The sequence below is a fragment of the Chelonoidis abingdonii genome, chromosome 17 (genome assembly GCF_003597395.2).
Source record: "Chelonoidis abingdonii isolate Lonesome George chromosome 17, CheloAbing_2.0, whole genome shotgun sequence".
Classification (NCBI taxonomy): Eukaryota; Metazoa; Chordata; order Testudines; family Testudinidae; genus Chelonoidis; species Chelonoidis abingdonii.
In genome coordinates, this window is record NC_133785.1 from 18,045,951 (window position 1) to 18,062,910 (window position 16,960).

The window sequence follows — 16,960 nt, forward strand, 5'->3', positions numbered from 1 at the left end:
AACACATTTTACTGCAGGAGTATTAATACTGAGTCTTCATTAGATCTTTCCATAATTACTAACATGATTATTTCTCAGTATCCTCTTTTGATTGTAATCTATGTTTCATTATTTGTTTGAAGACAAAACCAAAGAGCTGAAACTCTCTTTGCAGAGCTATAGTAACATTTTTAAGGGTGCTGTTGCATAAAGAAGAAAATGAAGTCACAATGGTCTAAACTCCATAAGAATCACAGTAAAAACAAAGTAGTAAAATTAAGTTTAAACATCACAGAACAAAACCACTAAGGAAAGAAATGTTTCACGCTCCTAAGTGTGCGCAAACAAATGGAAAGTTCAGAAATACTTGACAGTACTCATTTAAAAGTACTGAACAAAATATCTTCCACCTTCCCCTCATGACATCTTTAAAGGTTTGAAATAAAAATACTGGCTTGGGACATTTAAACAGTGATATCAAGGGAGCTGCATGTGCGCTCAGCACCTTTGAAAATCAAACCAACTTTTATAGGTATTTAAGTATGGATTTAGAAGCCTAACTTTAGATACCCAGGTTTGAAAATTTTGGTCTTAGTTTATAAAATGAGTAAAAGAGGTTCAATGCAAGTGTGAAGGGAGAACACCAGCAAATAAACCAGTGAAAATATTCTATCAGTGATGGCCAAAAACTATTACAATTGTGACAGCAATAAACTGGGATCCTTCAAAGAGGTTAATTTTCCCTTTTCAAGATCTCCTTTGGAGCTTTATGGACAAACATTCTGGGAGGCATCAGCCAAAAGAGGGATGCGCAGGATTCACTGAAAAAACATAAAAGAATGAAAAAATGATGAAGAAATAACTCCTCCTGGAACAGTAATCCTCTTCGTTCCCTCTTCCAGAAGCTGACAATAATAGTTTTGTGTTTGTATGTTAAGAAGCAAAAAAGCAGAGGAAGGGAAGCTGAATGAGTGACATGATTTGACAAAGATTATGTTTACATAATTTTCAGTGCTCTATGATAACACTGGATAATAGTTTTTGACTGGTGTGCAGGAATATCTGAATTAACAGGATACTTCAGAACAAGAACGAGATTTAGGAAACATTCTGCTCTTTAATTAGTGAGAGCTGAGCTTCGTCCTCTTCTGCTGGTGTCCAAAACTTGGCATAGAAGGAAGTGCTTTTCCAAGAATATTAACATTAAAACTGCCAAATGGTCATTTTAATCCATTCTAAATACATTAAAACAAGTTTTTAAAGTCACGTGATTTATATACTTTTCTGCCGCTGAGGGAATTGATTAAAACACCACAGTATATTGTCATTCTGCCTTGAATTAAAGCGTGTACAGTACGTGCACTTCAGATCTCTCCAACAGCTGAACAAATACAGGCAGATTTCCCACATCCCCACTCCTTCACTGAGAGGAATGTAATTCACTTTGAGTTTAAAGTTATCTAGAGTTCTCATGGCCTCATTCTTCCTCCAATTTTTATTAATGATATTTAGAACTTGTGATAATATTACTAAGTGAAGATTCCCATTATTGACTAAACTGGTTTTCAGAAAGGGTTCTGAAGGTTGGACAGCTCTGGACCATACTACACACACTTTCAGGACCCTTCTGTCTCTTTCCTGCTAGGATATCGATATACATAACTGATCAGCAAACAAACAAAGATGTGCATCAGTGCCACTCTCATACTCAGAAGCTGTTTCAGAGGAGCATGTTGTAAATGAAGCACTAGAAAGCCATGTGCAATGGACCTTAATATACCAACGCTCAATCTAAAAAGGTAAAGGTCTAAAGCTGAACTAGTAGAGAGTTGCAGTGATCTACAAAACGTCTTTCAAGAATAACAAAATGCTAAAAGAAACTAAGGTGACAAATCTAGAATCATTATTTACAGTACCCAGGATTCCAGTTTCTAGTGCTTCTAATATTTTCCTGAAACTTTTATTAAGAATAAGAAATTGACATAATTGTTCCTTCTCTCTCTCTCCTCCCCCCACTCCCACTTTTTTGCTTAATCTTCACCATAGGCCATCACATGGAAACAGACAGCCTTGTTTATAATTCCCATGAACTCAGGATAGGAAATCATTCTGAGAGTGGATTTCATGGGTGAGTGAGTGGGTGGGAATTGCAACAGCAAAAATTAACAGTTATAAATGACTACTTTCAACCTATCAAAGCTTTTCATCTTGTAATACTGCATGAAGACTCCTTTTAAGCTACAGCAGGATCATTATCATAGCAGTGTAGTTAGCACAGCATTTTCTCATGCAGTATCTCAATCCTTTAAAAAATGGCATGAGGCAAGCTTAGCATATGTGTTATCCCTCCAAATGCATTTTCTGTTTCTGTTATTGGAGAAATTGTTTTACTCCTTTAAGCAATTTTTTATTACAGTATAAAATAGCATTAAACGGCATTTTTGAGGGAACGGGAGGGGGCTTGGAGGCACTAAACTCCATACCAAAATGGCTTAAATTTAATAATAAGAAAAATTATGCAGACAGATAGTTCTGAATGTGAACAAGTCTCAGTACTTTAAGTGAGTTAAAAATATTTTAAATTAGTTAATATCTGAATAAAAAACACTAGTTCTAAGCACACACAGCAGGGGGGAGGTTGGTTTGTTTTTACAACTGTAATGAAAGGATGTTTTGTACTAAGCTTTATTGCACACATACTCTTCCTACATTGCTGATACCTGTTCAAATGAATGTGAATGAACCATTAGCCTTAAGTTCTTGGCTGATTTTAACATTATTAGCGATCATTATATTTAAGACAGATAACCATAAAGTAATGGTGGATGAACCATATGCTTTAGCTCACCCTCTTCCAACAAATTACTATGACAAGGTAAATATGGGTCTCTAAAGACACTCTCGGCCAAATTTTGATCTCAGTTAGTCCAGATTTAAATCAGGGTAACTGAGATCAGAATCTTGCCTTTGAGAACGGTGGCTAATCTGACACCATATGTTCTACAATATCTAAGCCCACTGACAAAAGAAAGATTGCACTGCAGCCTTCATGTGCAGTGTCTATACAATTGCTAATTTATGTTGCAGCCTTAATGGCATTTTATTGCTGTTTCTTTCAAAAACTTTATTATAAGCAAACTTTACATATGTCACTAACTGTGATATTTATGCATCTATTAGCACCTCCAGACAATTTATTTAACATATGAAGCCCTTAAAATGTAAGGCTCTCTAGGGTTTCTGCTGAGGTTTATTTAAGAAACAAACAGCAGCACCATAGTCAAAATATGAAATTATTAAATAAAAATAATTGCATCAAATATAAACCAACAACTTTCACGGGAAGGATTAAGAGAAATAAATATGTAAACGTTGGCCAGATGACAGCTGAAGGGCGTAAACACCAAGGTACAAGAAGAACTGTTTAGGTTGACTATTGGGAAAAATCTAGATGATTAAATTTATTAGGTCCCTGTTACACAAGTTTTGCATCACAGAAGGTCAAAAGGCAACTAACCAGGAGTCCAAAGGCCACACCAGTATAGAATTTTTTTATATAAGATTTTAATCAGAGATAAATGCACACTTTTTTTTTCCTGTTTGTTTAGAGATTGCTGTAAGTATAAACTGCACTTTAACTTCTTGATATCTAGCTTTATCCTGGAGGTGGCCACAATAAAGCTCTTTAGGACAGGAACTCTCTTTTCATTGCATACATGAGCAGCACCTAGCACAATACAGCCCTGAATGGGATGCCTAGATACTACAACAATACAATAACAAACAATAATAATAATGAAATGATTAACAAGAGCAGGTGCAGAATGTCTACCAGGAATAACTTAAAGGAAGAGAGAACACAAACACAGAGAGAGAGGAGAGATGAGGGATAAGTGAAAAACCCAAGGAGACAGCTCTTATAGGGCATCCAAGAAATGACACATTGATCCAAGACTGCCTGAAAAAAACATAACTATACACACACAGTAAAGATTTGTTAATCTCATTATACTGTACACTCTCTGGAGCAGGGACCTTACCTTCTCTATGTTCTATACAGTGCTTCGCATGCTGAAATGGCTCAATTAATAAAATAAAGAAATAATGTTATATAATAATAGTAATAATATATAACAGAAGGTATCCTGTGAACAAAGGACAGATCACACATTTTGGTAGAGTATCTAGATAGAATGGCAAGAATCAACATAGAATATCATAGAATATCAGAGTTGTAAGGGACCTCAGGAGATCATCTAGTCCAACCCCCTGCTCAAAGCAGAACAAATCCCCAGAAACATCTTCATTGCAATCATGGAACAAAGGGGAAGATGAAGACTGCTCCAACATACTTATGTAGACTGCAGACTCCTCACGGCATTGACCATGTCTTCATATGTCTTTGTACAGTCCTTAACACAATGTGGTTTCTAAAGCTGACGGGCCCATTGGGCACTATCATATTATAACTAATGAAATAATAATAAATAATAATAATAATAATAATAATAATAATAATAATAGCAGCAACAGTAGCAGTTTTCCAGTTTTCCCCACCCTTTGGATGACTTCAGAAGGGACAGATCTTCTCACTGGCCTACCTCTCTTCTCTATTCCCTAGTACTCCTCCTCTTAATTCTCAAATTTGGTTTCGTTCTGTGGAAGGGCTACTTAGACCACTTGCAATCCATGGATCATGGCTGTAGAGCTACTGGAGTAGAGTAATCAGGAAAAGTCAGCTAAGATGCACAGGAGGTGAATATAACAGCCAGACTTTTCCTCATGAAAATCAGAAGCTCACTTGGAGCAAAAATGGCAAAGCTACTAACTGCATATACTGGAAAGAGGCAATTTCAGTACTGTTTTAAAAATATCTTACAGGTAGTAAAGAAGATGTGAGAAACTAACAGCCTCATGTTTATAGGATAAATAGTCTTCAAAACACCAAGCAATCAACTCACCACAACGTTGAATTTCAGTCAACAAAAAGAACTGAAACATTTATATGTTATTTTATACTATATCTCAGGACTTCAGGAATAGGGAAACCACAAGTAAGGATAAACCTACATAAATGTACTACTGTGTATATAATCTCATTTGAAGAAAGCTTTTAATTCAGGTATTGAAAACATCATCACTGCCATAGCAGTAAGGACATCAAAAACAATTACAGGAATAAACAAGGTGATGATCTCTGGCCCAAAACCAGTGTGGATAAAAATAAATAATTTTTAAAAAATAAAAAAAACAGATTTTTTTATTTAAATCAGATTTTTTGATGAAATGCTTTTTGAGGAAAGACCCTATCTAAAGATAGTTTTAATTAAGATACATTATAGCTCAAAGATATCTCATCATGGAATAGGGATTATAAATTCTAATTCTGTAGTATGAGACAATATATACATGTAAAGTTTAAGAAAAGTTTTGTAAATGAGTTACAATAGGTCATGGATTAGAGACCCAATTTTATGAGGTTCCAGGGGCTTCTGTATAGATTATTTAGGTTAATCTTTCTATCTACTCAATTGGACTCAGTGCTCAGTCTAGAAGATACTATCAGAGATGTTCTGTTTTGCAGTTCTCAAACTGTGGATTTGTCTCTCCAGGGATAACATGCTTGTTAACAGCAAAAATGTTTTTAAATAAATACTATATAGAGGTGAGAAACAACAGATCCCAGCCCTATTGTCCCTCTGCAAATTTGTGTACACAGAGTCAATCCCTTACCTCTCTCTAAAAGTGCAAAGTTTCAAAAAGTTCAATGAATAGAAGATTGCTGGGGGCAGAATAGATCTGGAAGAGGAGAAGAAGTCTGGAGATAAATGTGAGAATGGAGGGACAGGCAGCAGAAACAAAAGTGAAACTGTTTGAGTAGCATATTCCAGAAGTCTTGAGGTCTTTCTGAGTGCGGCCTTCACTGATTTGAGATTTACCAAACCATTCTCACACTAGAAGGGAAGACTTATAATGGCAGCAGGCCATAAAAGTTTGGGAATATTTTAATGTAGTTCCTCTACCTGTGGGTAAGACAGGCATGTGTGCAAAATGCAAATGGTGAAACAAAGAAATGCAAGGCCTGGCTGCCCCAATGAAACCACATCATGAGAAGTGTCCCCTCTCAGAAGGAAGCTGCGCTGAAGATGATGAAAGGAACATGTCTGAACATGCAGGATCTTCAGGTTGGTAAACTTTTATTTCATACTTCTTTCTTAAGGATTGCTTGCCTTCCTTCTGGACTATTCTTCAATTCTCATGTTAGAGCAAAAAATATAGTTGTTACTCTATCATACTATCATTTTAGATGCAGTTGTGATAAAAAAAATAGCTGAAATAGGCAGATCTTCCTTTTATAATTTCACCTTTAAAGTAGTATTGAATGCCAGTGAATGCAATGAGTAATACTAAATTAGCAGTATGGTAATAATTAAATAACTGCATGGACTTATTTTGTTTAGGAGACTCCATCCTCAACATACAGGATTCTGAAGTCTATTCACCTTCAAAATCACCACCATTTTCTACAGCTTCAGAGTTATCTGCCAATGACGGGGGAAATAGCTCAGTAGTTTGAGCATTGGCCTGCTAAACCCAGGGTTGTGAGTTCAATCTTGAGGGGGTCATTTAGGGATATGGGGCAAAAATTGGTTGCATGATTTAACTGGGGATTGGTCCTGCTTTGAGCAGGGGGTTGGACTAGATGATCTCCTGAGGTCCCTTCCAACCCTAGTATTCTATAGTGTTTCAGACACATCATGTATGTCACACCTGTAGCAAAAAGAAAAAAACATCTCCATCATCCAGGAACAACCATAGATTTGTGATATGGACCAGATTACAAATAGAGGTAATTGATGAAAAAATTGCCCAGTTTGTTTATGCAACAAACTCTCCTTTCCATATGATTGAGAACCCACACTTCATTAACACTGTTCAGTCATTAAGCCCAGGATACAGTCCAACCAACAAAGCAGATGTCACAAGCAAACTGCTGGATAAAGTATATGAAAGAGAAACTGAGCAGTGTGTAAAAGATATAGAGGGTAAAATTGTTAACCTGAGTCTTGATGGGTGGAGCAATGTTCACAATGATCCAGTTGTATGTGCTTGTGTGACAACAGAAGAAGGGAACGTGTTTCTTATAGAAACAATTGATACATCAGGAAATGCACACACAGCAGAATACTTACAAATAGCAGCAGTAAAAGCTATAACAAACTGCGAGGGGAAAAAATTAAATGTCTAGTACGCAGCTTGGTCACAGACAATGCTTCAAATATAGCCAAGATGAGAAGAAATTATTCAGAAGAGAGTCTCAAGCTAATAACATATGGTTGCAGTGCTTATTTGATGCACCTCCTAGCCAAAGACTTCAGTGTTCCAGAAATAAAGGCTAATGTTGTTGAAATTGCAAAATAGTTCCATAACAACCACTTTGCAGCAGCTGCTGTGAAAAAAGTGGGAGGAACCAAGCTAACTTTCACACAAGACATGGGACAGAACTCACTAGTGGAACGTTTTGAGCACTATATCAATAACTGGCCTAATCTGATAACAGTTTGTGAACAAAATCGTTTAAAAACAGATGGCACTGTCACAGCCAAAGTTCTCAACATTGGGCTTAAGAGAAATGTTGAAAACATGCTGAGTACCCTGAAGCCTATTTCTGTAGCTGTCATGGTATAATTTCCCACTCTGAACCTTAGCGTCCAAGATATGGGGTACCAGCATGAATTCCTCTAAGCTTGATTACCAGCTTAGAACCTGTAGCCGCTTTGCCACCAACCAGGGAATTCCAGTGCCTGGTACACTCTGGTCCCCCAAAAACCTTGCCGGGGAACCCCAAGACCAGACCCCTCTGGATCTTAACACAAGGAAAGAAATCCTTTCCCCCACCGTTGCCTCTCCCAGCTTCCCCTCCTGGTACCCTGGAAGATCACTGTGATTCAGAGTCCTGAATCTTAAACAGAGAGGAAAAAATTCACCTTCCCTGCCTCCTTCTCTCTCCCCCTCCCAGATCTCCCTGAGAGGAGAAAGTAATCCTAAAACAGAGAGAAATTAACCTCTCTCTCCCTCCTTCCCTCCTTTTCTCCCACCAATTTCCCTGGTGATCCAGACCCCGTCCCCTGGGGTCTCACACCAGAATCAAAAAACAGAACCAGGTCAAACAAGAAACTTTTAATTAAGAGAGAAAAATATCTTTGTAAATTTAAAAATGGAATAGGTACAGGGTCTTTCAGCTATAGACACTGGGAATACCCCCAGCCTAGGTATTCAAGTACAAATTAAAATCCTTTCAGCAAAATACAAATTTGAACTCCTTCCAGCCAATTGCACAATTAAACTCCTTCCAGCCAAAATGCACATTTGCAAATAAAGAAAAAACAAACATAAGCCTAACTCGCTTTATCTTATCTAGTACTCACTATTTTGAACTTATAAGAGCCCTGTATCAGGGAGATTGGAGAGAAACCTGGTTTGCACGTCTGGTCACTCTGAGCCCCAGAGATGAACAACAACCAAAAAAACTAACAGCACACACAGAACTTCCTCCCTCAAGATTTGAAGTCCTGTTCCCTGATTGGTCTCCAGTCAGGTGACAGCCACGCCTACTGAACTTGTTAACCCTTTATAGTCAAAGAGATATAAAGTACCTCTGTTGCTATTAACTTTTCTTATCTGTTTATGACAGTAGCCTTGAACAAAATGTGAGAAATAGTTGTTTTATTGCTGATGCTGTTGAAAATTGGAAGAAACTGAGTGAGATCTTAAAAAGAAATATGCAAGCAGTTAAATTACAAGCATCAAAAAATGAATGGAGGAAGCACTATCTCGTTATTTTCTTGCAAATTATTCTCAATTCTCTCTACCAGGGTTAAAATCTTAACTACTGAAGAATAGGAGTTGGCTTGACATGGACATCCAGCAACCATCCCTCCATAATGCCAGCTATAATACATTTCAGAGTTAAGGGTACAATTCAAGAGAAATACGTTTGCTGATGATGTTTTAAAGAAAGACACACATGAACTAGTGAAGTCACTTCAGCACTTGGATTCAGAGACTGTTGAAGTGATAATCTCACTTTTAACAGCAGAGCTTCTTCTGCCCATGTAGAAAGATTATTTTCTCCTTTTGGACTCATTCATTCCAAATTAGAAATCGTGGGACCTGAAAAAGCAGGAAAGCTTCTTCTTCTTTTCCAGATTATGAACAACAGGAAAATAAAGGTTAAGACAACTGAATTAGCAGCAGAAGCCAATATTTTAAGTTCTCATGCTGACCTGGTTGACAGTTGATTTAATTTTTGTGTTGTTTTTAAATATTTTTGTTTAACTATTTTAGTTAAACAATTTTAACAAAAACAAACCTGTTAAAAACGTGAATGTTTAACTAAATTCAAAATTCATATACTTGTTTTGATAAAATATTATATGTTTGCTGTTGAAGAAAAAATCCAGATTACTAACGTTGTTGTTTAGTTAAATAAAACCATTTAAATGTCTGTCTGATGTCTCCTCCTAATACAGCATGGCAAGAAAATCCTCCAAACATTAATGACTAACCTGTTGAATTGGAGATAGTTCACCTCCCAATGACTTCCTAAATATCTGCTTCAATTACCTTTGGTAAATGAAATAATCAAACAATCATTCATTTTCTGATAGAGCTGTAAAGCTAATCTGAAAAGTTTTCAAAATAAATCACTTAAAAATGTATAGTGTGTACCTTCTAAAAATGAAACCTACATCTATCTCTGAGTTGTGAAGAATATGTATTAAGGTTATAACAACGAACAAGAATGCACTTTTCTGTAGAAATCCATGATTAAATCAAGTCTGCCTGACTAGTGATTTAAAGCATGATTTAAATCATTTTGATTTAAATCAAATCCATCGTGCCCAAAATCTGCATAATTTGTTGAGAGAACATCTTCCACAGGCTCTGTGGGGAAAAGGAATAAAGAGTAGCTGAACTGCTTTGGCTTTTCAGAGGATATTGTCCTACACAAAGAAGTGATCTAAAAGAGAACAGAGAGTTTTTCAAAACCACATATGCAGGCAGGACCGGCTTTAGGAAATGCGAGGCCTGATGCGAATACCCGGCGGCAGTCTGGGTCTTTGGCGACAGGTCCTTCACTCGCTCTGGGTTGTCCGCGGCGCTGAAGGACCCGCCTCCGAAATGCTGCCGAAGACCCGGACTGCCACCAGGTAAGTAAAAATTAAAAAGTTAGGTGCTCTTCTTTAGGGCGCAGCGCCTTCTTAGGCATGGGGCCCGATTTTGGGGAATCAGGGGAAATCAGCCTAAAGCCGGCCCTGTATGCAAGAAAATGGGACTTGAAACAAATCTGAATGAAGCAGATACATGCAGAAGACTGAGACACATATATGGAAGCAGCAGTGACTATTACATCTATACTGAGGGTATCCATTATAAAATTAAGCAGAGGAAATCAAGAAATCCCCTCCAGAACAAGTATGCAGCCTTCCATTTACTGTTTCATCCATTACTTTCTGAAAAATGCTGAAGCACATTCAGAAAGATACCAAAAAGGCTTCTTGAAGTAATTTCCCACTTAGCCTGAAAACGGTAAGTCAACTATTAGAGTGTATCTTTCTGGTGATGACACACCGCTCAAAGACCTGGCCCTCTAATAAGAAAAATGAAACAGAAGCTAGTTGTCACCTAAAGACATGGAGAGCGGTGGAGGTGGCGAAAGATGGGAATTATGTTGCAAGATAAGAAACTGAACAAAAGAGAACAATAAAATAAAGCAGCAGACATTTACTAAGTCAGGAAAAATAAATGACAATGAAGATAACTAGTGAAAAAAGTCTCTGTGATGACAGCCAGAAATGAGAAAAAGCAACTAGCCTAGCAACAAAGTATCAGAGAGGAAAAATAGTAAAACCGGTGGAAGCTAAATTTGGAGAAAGCAGCATTCATCTATACTCAGCAGATTGACAGGAGACTGACCATTTAAAGATGCGCTTAAAATGAGGACTTCAGTTAGGGATAAAAATTATCTGATCCCCACTTTAAAAACCCAAGTCCAAGATATCCTTAGCAAAGTAAAGTTACTTTAGAACTTTGGGGAAACCTGATTAGCTGGCAAAAAAAGGTAATAATTTATGATTGCCATTGCTTGGAGCTTCTAGAATGAGTACTTAGCCAAAGATATCAGCCAGGGAGACCCTGAAGCCACAGTGTGTGTCCAGTCAACTACTGACCAAATAGTAGAGTGGACTCCCACAAGTCAGCAGAGACCTTTATCTAATAACTTCATTTATTTGTGCATCCCACACATTATCCAAGCTAAGACTCCCATCTGTCTAGTTCTTATATCTTGCCCATTATGACAATATTTCAATGCCTTACCAGGAAGACATCCTCACGATGATCTATAGGCAGCAGTATTACTGGTAAACCACAATAAAATTTCCACAAATTGAGCTGGAAGGAGACGTGCTTAGCCCATATCAGACAGAAGCAACTCTATGTCACATATGTCTCTTAACGGGACAGTGTCAAGGTTAGTAAGCCAAATATATGACCTACTTTTAAAAATGACATTGTCTCCAAAAAATCTTCGTGTTTTTTAGATTTTTTTTTTTAAAGATTAGTGACCTTAAAAACCAAACTGAATTTCTCTCTTCTTGTTTCTCTATTAATTTTGTTTATTGTAATTTCTTTGCACGTACACTATGAATAAAATGGAAATTCCATTCAGGGTTCTAAACACAAGAGACCAGAAAAGAAACAGGATTAAATAGTAATTTAACCTGGCAGCCAGCAGAATCCATCCGCAATAAAACATGTTTTTAAACTAATTAAGTAAGTTTTAAAATAATACACTGGACTTGATTCTAACCCTACTATAACTAAACAATGTGTTGTTGATTTTTTGTACTGTAGTGTAAATAAAGTGAAACGCCAGAGTCTAGTCCCTACAACTCCTGTATGCTGGTGCCTTGCATTCCTAGGCAAAGGTGCTAGAGCAGAAATAAAACTAAAAATTTCTTAAATACACATTTGTTGTAGAATGCAGCAAAGATTCAGTCTATGGTAAACGTGCTCTGTTATATGCACACAACCCATGGATCAGTCTTTATGACTTCTATTGCAATATCAAGGGAACAGCCCATCTCTCACAAGAAGCAAATCCATCCAGGTTTTGACCACAAACACTATTATGGATCTCCATATAAACAAACTCACAGATTAAGGATCTGCTCATACAGTTTATTGCATGCTGATAGTGCCTGCTCAAAGACTCTAATGAAATCAATGGGGTTCTGTAAAGAGATAGCTCTTCACTCATGCACAACTAATTGTGGGATCAGGTCCTAAGAAAGTCAATTCTCTCCATTGCACATCAGTTGTATGTCATTCTAAATAGGGTAGCAAGGGCAGAGGTATGTCTAGAAAAATCATTTATGCCGGGGGATCTCAAACTGGGGGTCAGGACCCTTCAGGGGGTAGCAAGGTTATTACATGGGGGGTTGCGAGCTGCCAGCCTCCATCCCAAATCCCACTTCACCTCCAGCATTTATAATAGTGTTAAATATATTAAAAAGGTGTTTTTAATTTATAAGGGGGGCATGTCACACTCAGAGCCTTGCTATGTGAAAGGGGGCACCAGTACAAAAGTTTGAGAACCACTGATTTAGGCTTCAGAGTAGCAGCCGTGTTAGTCTGTATCCGCAAAAAGAACATATATCTCCTCAATATATGTTCCATTCCATGCATCCGAAGAAGTGGGCTGTAGCCCATGAAAGCTTATGCTCAAATAAATTTGTTAGTCTGTAAGGTGCCACAAGTACTCCTGTTCTTTTTACTGATTTAGGCCTCCCTTTTTAACCTCTCAGTTCCAAGAGTTGATTACCATTTGATTACATACACAGTACACATTTTTAGAACAATTGGATTATAAACTCTAGACACTAACATGACTTGCAATTTTAGTATGGGTGAACGAAAAATTATTTCCAGCTACTAACAGGGAAAAATCTGAGCTTTTTTCTTTTTTTTTCCCCCTCAAATAGGTGAAAAAGAAGAAAATTAGAGATTTTATTTTATTTTGGCAGGCAACTTAATATGGTGCCAAATCAGATTTTTGCTACAATCTCTATCAATGTAAAGCTGCAGATGACTTGGCCCCAAACATAGTAAAAATGTCACTAATCTGCACTAATCTCCTGGGGAGGGAGGAAAAAGGAAAAGGGGCTGGGTCCGAGTGTGAACTAGTGAAGAGATTTTGCATGCCACTTGAGCACAGAGCATAAGTATGGATTCTGACTCCTTGCTTCTTTAAGCTACTGTATCCTTTTTTCTGTTTGTGGTAATCTTTTTAGCTGACTTTGCACAAACAGTACAACTCCTGTTCATAGGCAGCGAAAGGAAGCAGAAAATGGAATTTGAAATGCCGAAATAAAATAATTATAGGCCATGGGCTATAATTTGATTTCATGCTTACAAGGAAATGAAAGCGGACTTCCTTAAACATATTTTTTTAAATACGCGTTTTACCATGTTAGGATTTCCTCTAGCACAGAAGAGAAAATAGGATTGCAGAAAATGTGCCGTTCTCAAGTAACATTGCTACTCAGGGGCAAAGCTCTGTTTTAATGTGCACTTCCCATTCTGGGGAAGAGGAAATTCTTCAATTAATAAACCGGGTGGACTGAGGCGAGTTTTTAAGGTTTAATCAATTTCATCTGCCCTTAGAATAAAAAGACTGACTATTCTACTATTTTTTCTCCCCTTTTCCCTCTTTTTAAAAAATAATAAAAGGGATGTTTTATTTTAAATTCTTTGAGGTTAATATCTCCTGTTTCAGGAAATATTGTCTATTTCATGCAGCGAGTATGAAACTTCCCCCTCTCACCAACCCACCCTCATTTTTTTTTTTTTGGTTAAGAATCCTTCTTCAAAAAACACTAAATGATTCTCTGTTTTCATATACAGTAACACCTGGGGACATGCTATGAGTTATACAGGATTTTGGTAGGTACCTTGGGCGGAGGTGGTGGGGTGGGTGAGGAAGATGTTTTGCTGGATATGGAATCTTTCAGAAGCCAATGTTAAGGGAGGGGGGACTGGGCATAAATTACTCATGAAGAAACCCTCTGTAAAGCAATTCAAATCATGTACCAAAACGGATACCAAAGCTTTGGTTAGACAACACTTTGAAAAGTACAGGAACTCTCACTACAGTTCAAGGATCCCACCACTATTTTCCAGGGATGCCAGTCCAGATGGTTTATCAGCTGGAGGTCACAAACAGGGAACTGCCTGAGAGTCTTACACTCAGAAATTGATTTATATGAAGTTTTTAGGTATCCAGGGACAGCTCAACTTTGCAAAACATAGGGTCACATTGCCAATACACTGAAGGTTGTCCCAAATTTTTCTAAAGATGTATTAAAACTTACAAAATATAATACAATCATCCTTGATCAACAAACAGAGATTGTTTGTTGCCTGAATTTACCACCAATAAAAACTCGCAGTTGGATAAGCTCTTTCCTACCCCTACAGCTATAAAGAGAGGGCAGTAGTCATCTTAAGTCCCTGCACTTCCAAGGAATCCACATCTGACCCACCAAATAGAGTGCTGTCCTCCGGTTACCCATCCATGTTCCTGGTTTACTCTGGGACCAGTTCCTGTCCTCCTGATCCATGTAGAGAGGTTTCCAGAAGCCAATGCATATCAGAAATAGGTGTAACAAAAGGTATAGTTGCTACAGCCAAAAGGAATTTCAAGTAAGGAGCTGGGAGGATCTGTTCATAGGTGGTGAGAGAGCTAGCCAGAGCGCTGCATATATTATTTTGCAGAAGGCTTCACAAAACAGAACCAAGAGCTGGCACATATTTGAGGGCTTCGCAGACTGTACAATGTGCACCTGTGCTCTAAAGACAAAAATAGAGACTAATGTAAGACCCTCTGTGAATGCATTCTCTCTTATTATAAAGTTATCCAAAGCCCTACTTGTTTAAACACGCACATAGTAAATGTCAGCAGCTGAAGGCATATGGCACTGGGTAGATTCTGGGCTTTGCACAGATGCTTGTAAGGAACAGAATAGATCTCCTGAGGGGTTGCTATTGCTTTTGCAAAAGCACCTGCAGGAATTCTTAAATAACTATATACATTTTTTATAAGATCATTTTTCAGTTCTGGTGGCTGACTTAAAGCCTTCGGTGGTCTTGTCATAGTAACTAACCTTATAAGACAGAAAGATTGTTTTTGAAGGAGTTCAGGCCTGAAGGGTCATTTCAGGGGCACAAAAGCTATACCATCCACTACTAATCAAGAGTTATAGGTATGAACCACAGAACTGGAGTTTCATTTTCTAAGCCAACATGGTCTGCACAAACTATAAAAGGTCATGTGTTTAGAGCCATAGAGAATTACCGTTACACTGCTCAATGGTGACACCAATTGGCCAGTCAGAAGAAGCATGAACAGCACTGTAACGGGAACTCCAAAAGCGCCAGTGTGTGATGGATTTGAAGCTGTCCTTTAATAATTCATTAATAATGTATGCTGACCTGGTTCTTGGCATGTTTGCTGTATGAATACATTAGTTTAGTTTAACAGGAGGGGCTGTATGGAAAAACAAGCAGGAATGGAAAGAATGGCTCATGATAAGCACTTAATCACAAACACTTGAGGGCTGTTAAGAGACAATGCCAGGAAAGGAAATGACCCAGGAACACAAGAGAGCAAGGGAACTATATAATGGGATTTTAAAAGGGACTCTCTCCAGAGAAGGGGTGATAGTTTGATGGAACCAGATAGACAAAGACACCTGCTGGGGTTGTCTGAAGAACTTAGGCCTGCATAGGATACCATCAGAGAATGGTAGGCCTTTAGGTAACAGACACGCATGCAATTTGTTGTTTTAAAATTCTCTTTAAATGCTTTGCTCCTACTGAAAAATAAACAACACTTTGGGTTTCAGCTTTGGCCAGGTTGGGCAGGCTTAGGCTTCGGTCCTCCTTTCTGGGGTTGCATAGTAATTGTTGTCAGAAGGGGGTTGCAATACAATGAAGTTTGAGAACCCCTGCTTTAGAAGCCTCAGTGATGAGCAGCAGTCAAAAAAGCATTCAGAGCTCAGATAGGTAATCCAGTGATGGCAGTTAGAAAAGCTGTTAGGATTCCCAGTCCTGATATCTTTTGATCTGCAAAATCAATTGCACATGCAAGTTATCTAGTTACTTACATGGGCTCTAACACTACAATATCCAAGTACCCTCTAAGTCAGGGGTTGGCAATCTATGGCACGCATGCCTAAGAAGGCAAGCAAGCCGATTTTTAATGGCACGCTACTGCCTGCCGGAGTCCTGGCAGGCAACAGCGTGCCATTAAAAATCCTGCCCAGCCTGGCCCGGCCTGCTCTTCTCCACCCTCTGCTCCCCTGCCCCACCCCCGCGGGGGCAGACACTTGGTCCTGCCAGCTCCCCTGCCTCTCCCCGCAGTGCGCTGGGTTCCTGTTCCTCCTCCGCCTTGACCTCCCTGCCGGCCGATCAGCCGATGGCCCTTGCGAGGGAGGGGGACAGGAAGGAGCAGAGTCAGCGTGCTCGCTGCTCCCAGTGGAGGCAGAGAAGAAGCGGGGGCAGGGCCTTGGGGAAGGGCTGGGGGAGAATAGGGGCATATCCCCTCCAGCCCCCTGCTCTGATCCCCACACACACACACACACCTCTCAGCCCCCTGCCCTGACCTCCCCCACAAACCCCTCAACCCTCTGCCTTGACTGACACACACACACCCCTCTGCCCTGAGCCCCGCAGCCCTGCACACCCCCCAGTCCCCTGCCCTGAGTCCTGTGCCCCACACACACCCCAGGCCCCTGCCCTGAGCCCTCTACCCCCCTCATACACACTCAGCCCTCTGCTTAACTCCTTCACCACCCCCCTACAACCCCAACCCTGACTCTGGCACCCCCACACATAAACAGCCCCTCCCCACCCC

General features: G+C 39.0%; 1 protein-coding gene across 3 annotated transcripts in view; it reads right to left on the reverse strand.

Annotated features, from left to right (window-relative positions):
- The window catches only part of EEFSEC (eukaryotic elongation factor, selenocysteine-tRNA specific), a 180,281-nt gene that overhangs the window by 118,249 nt on the left and 45,072 nt on the right, over nucleotides 1-16,960 (reverse strand). The window lies entirely within an intron of this gene.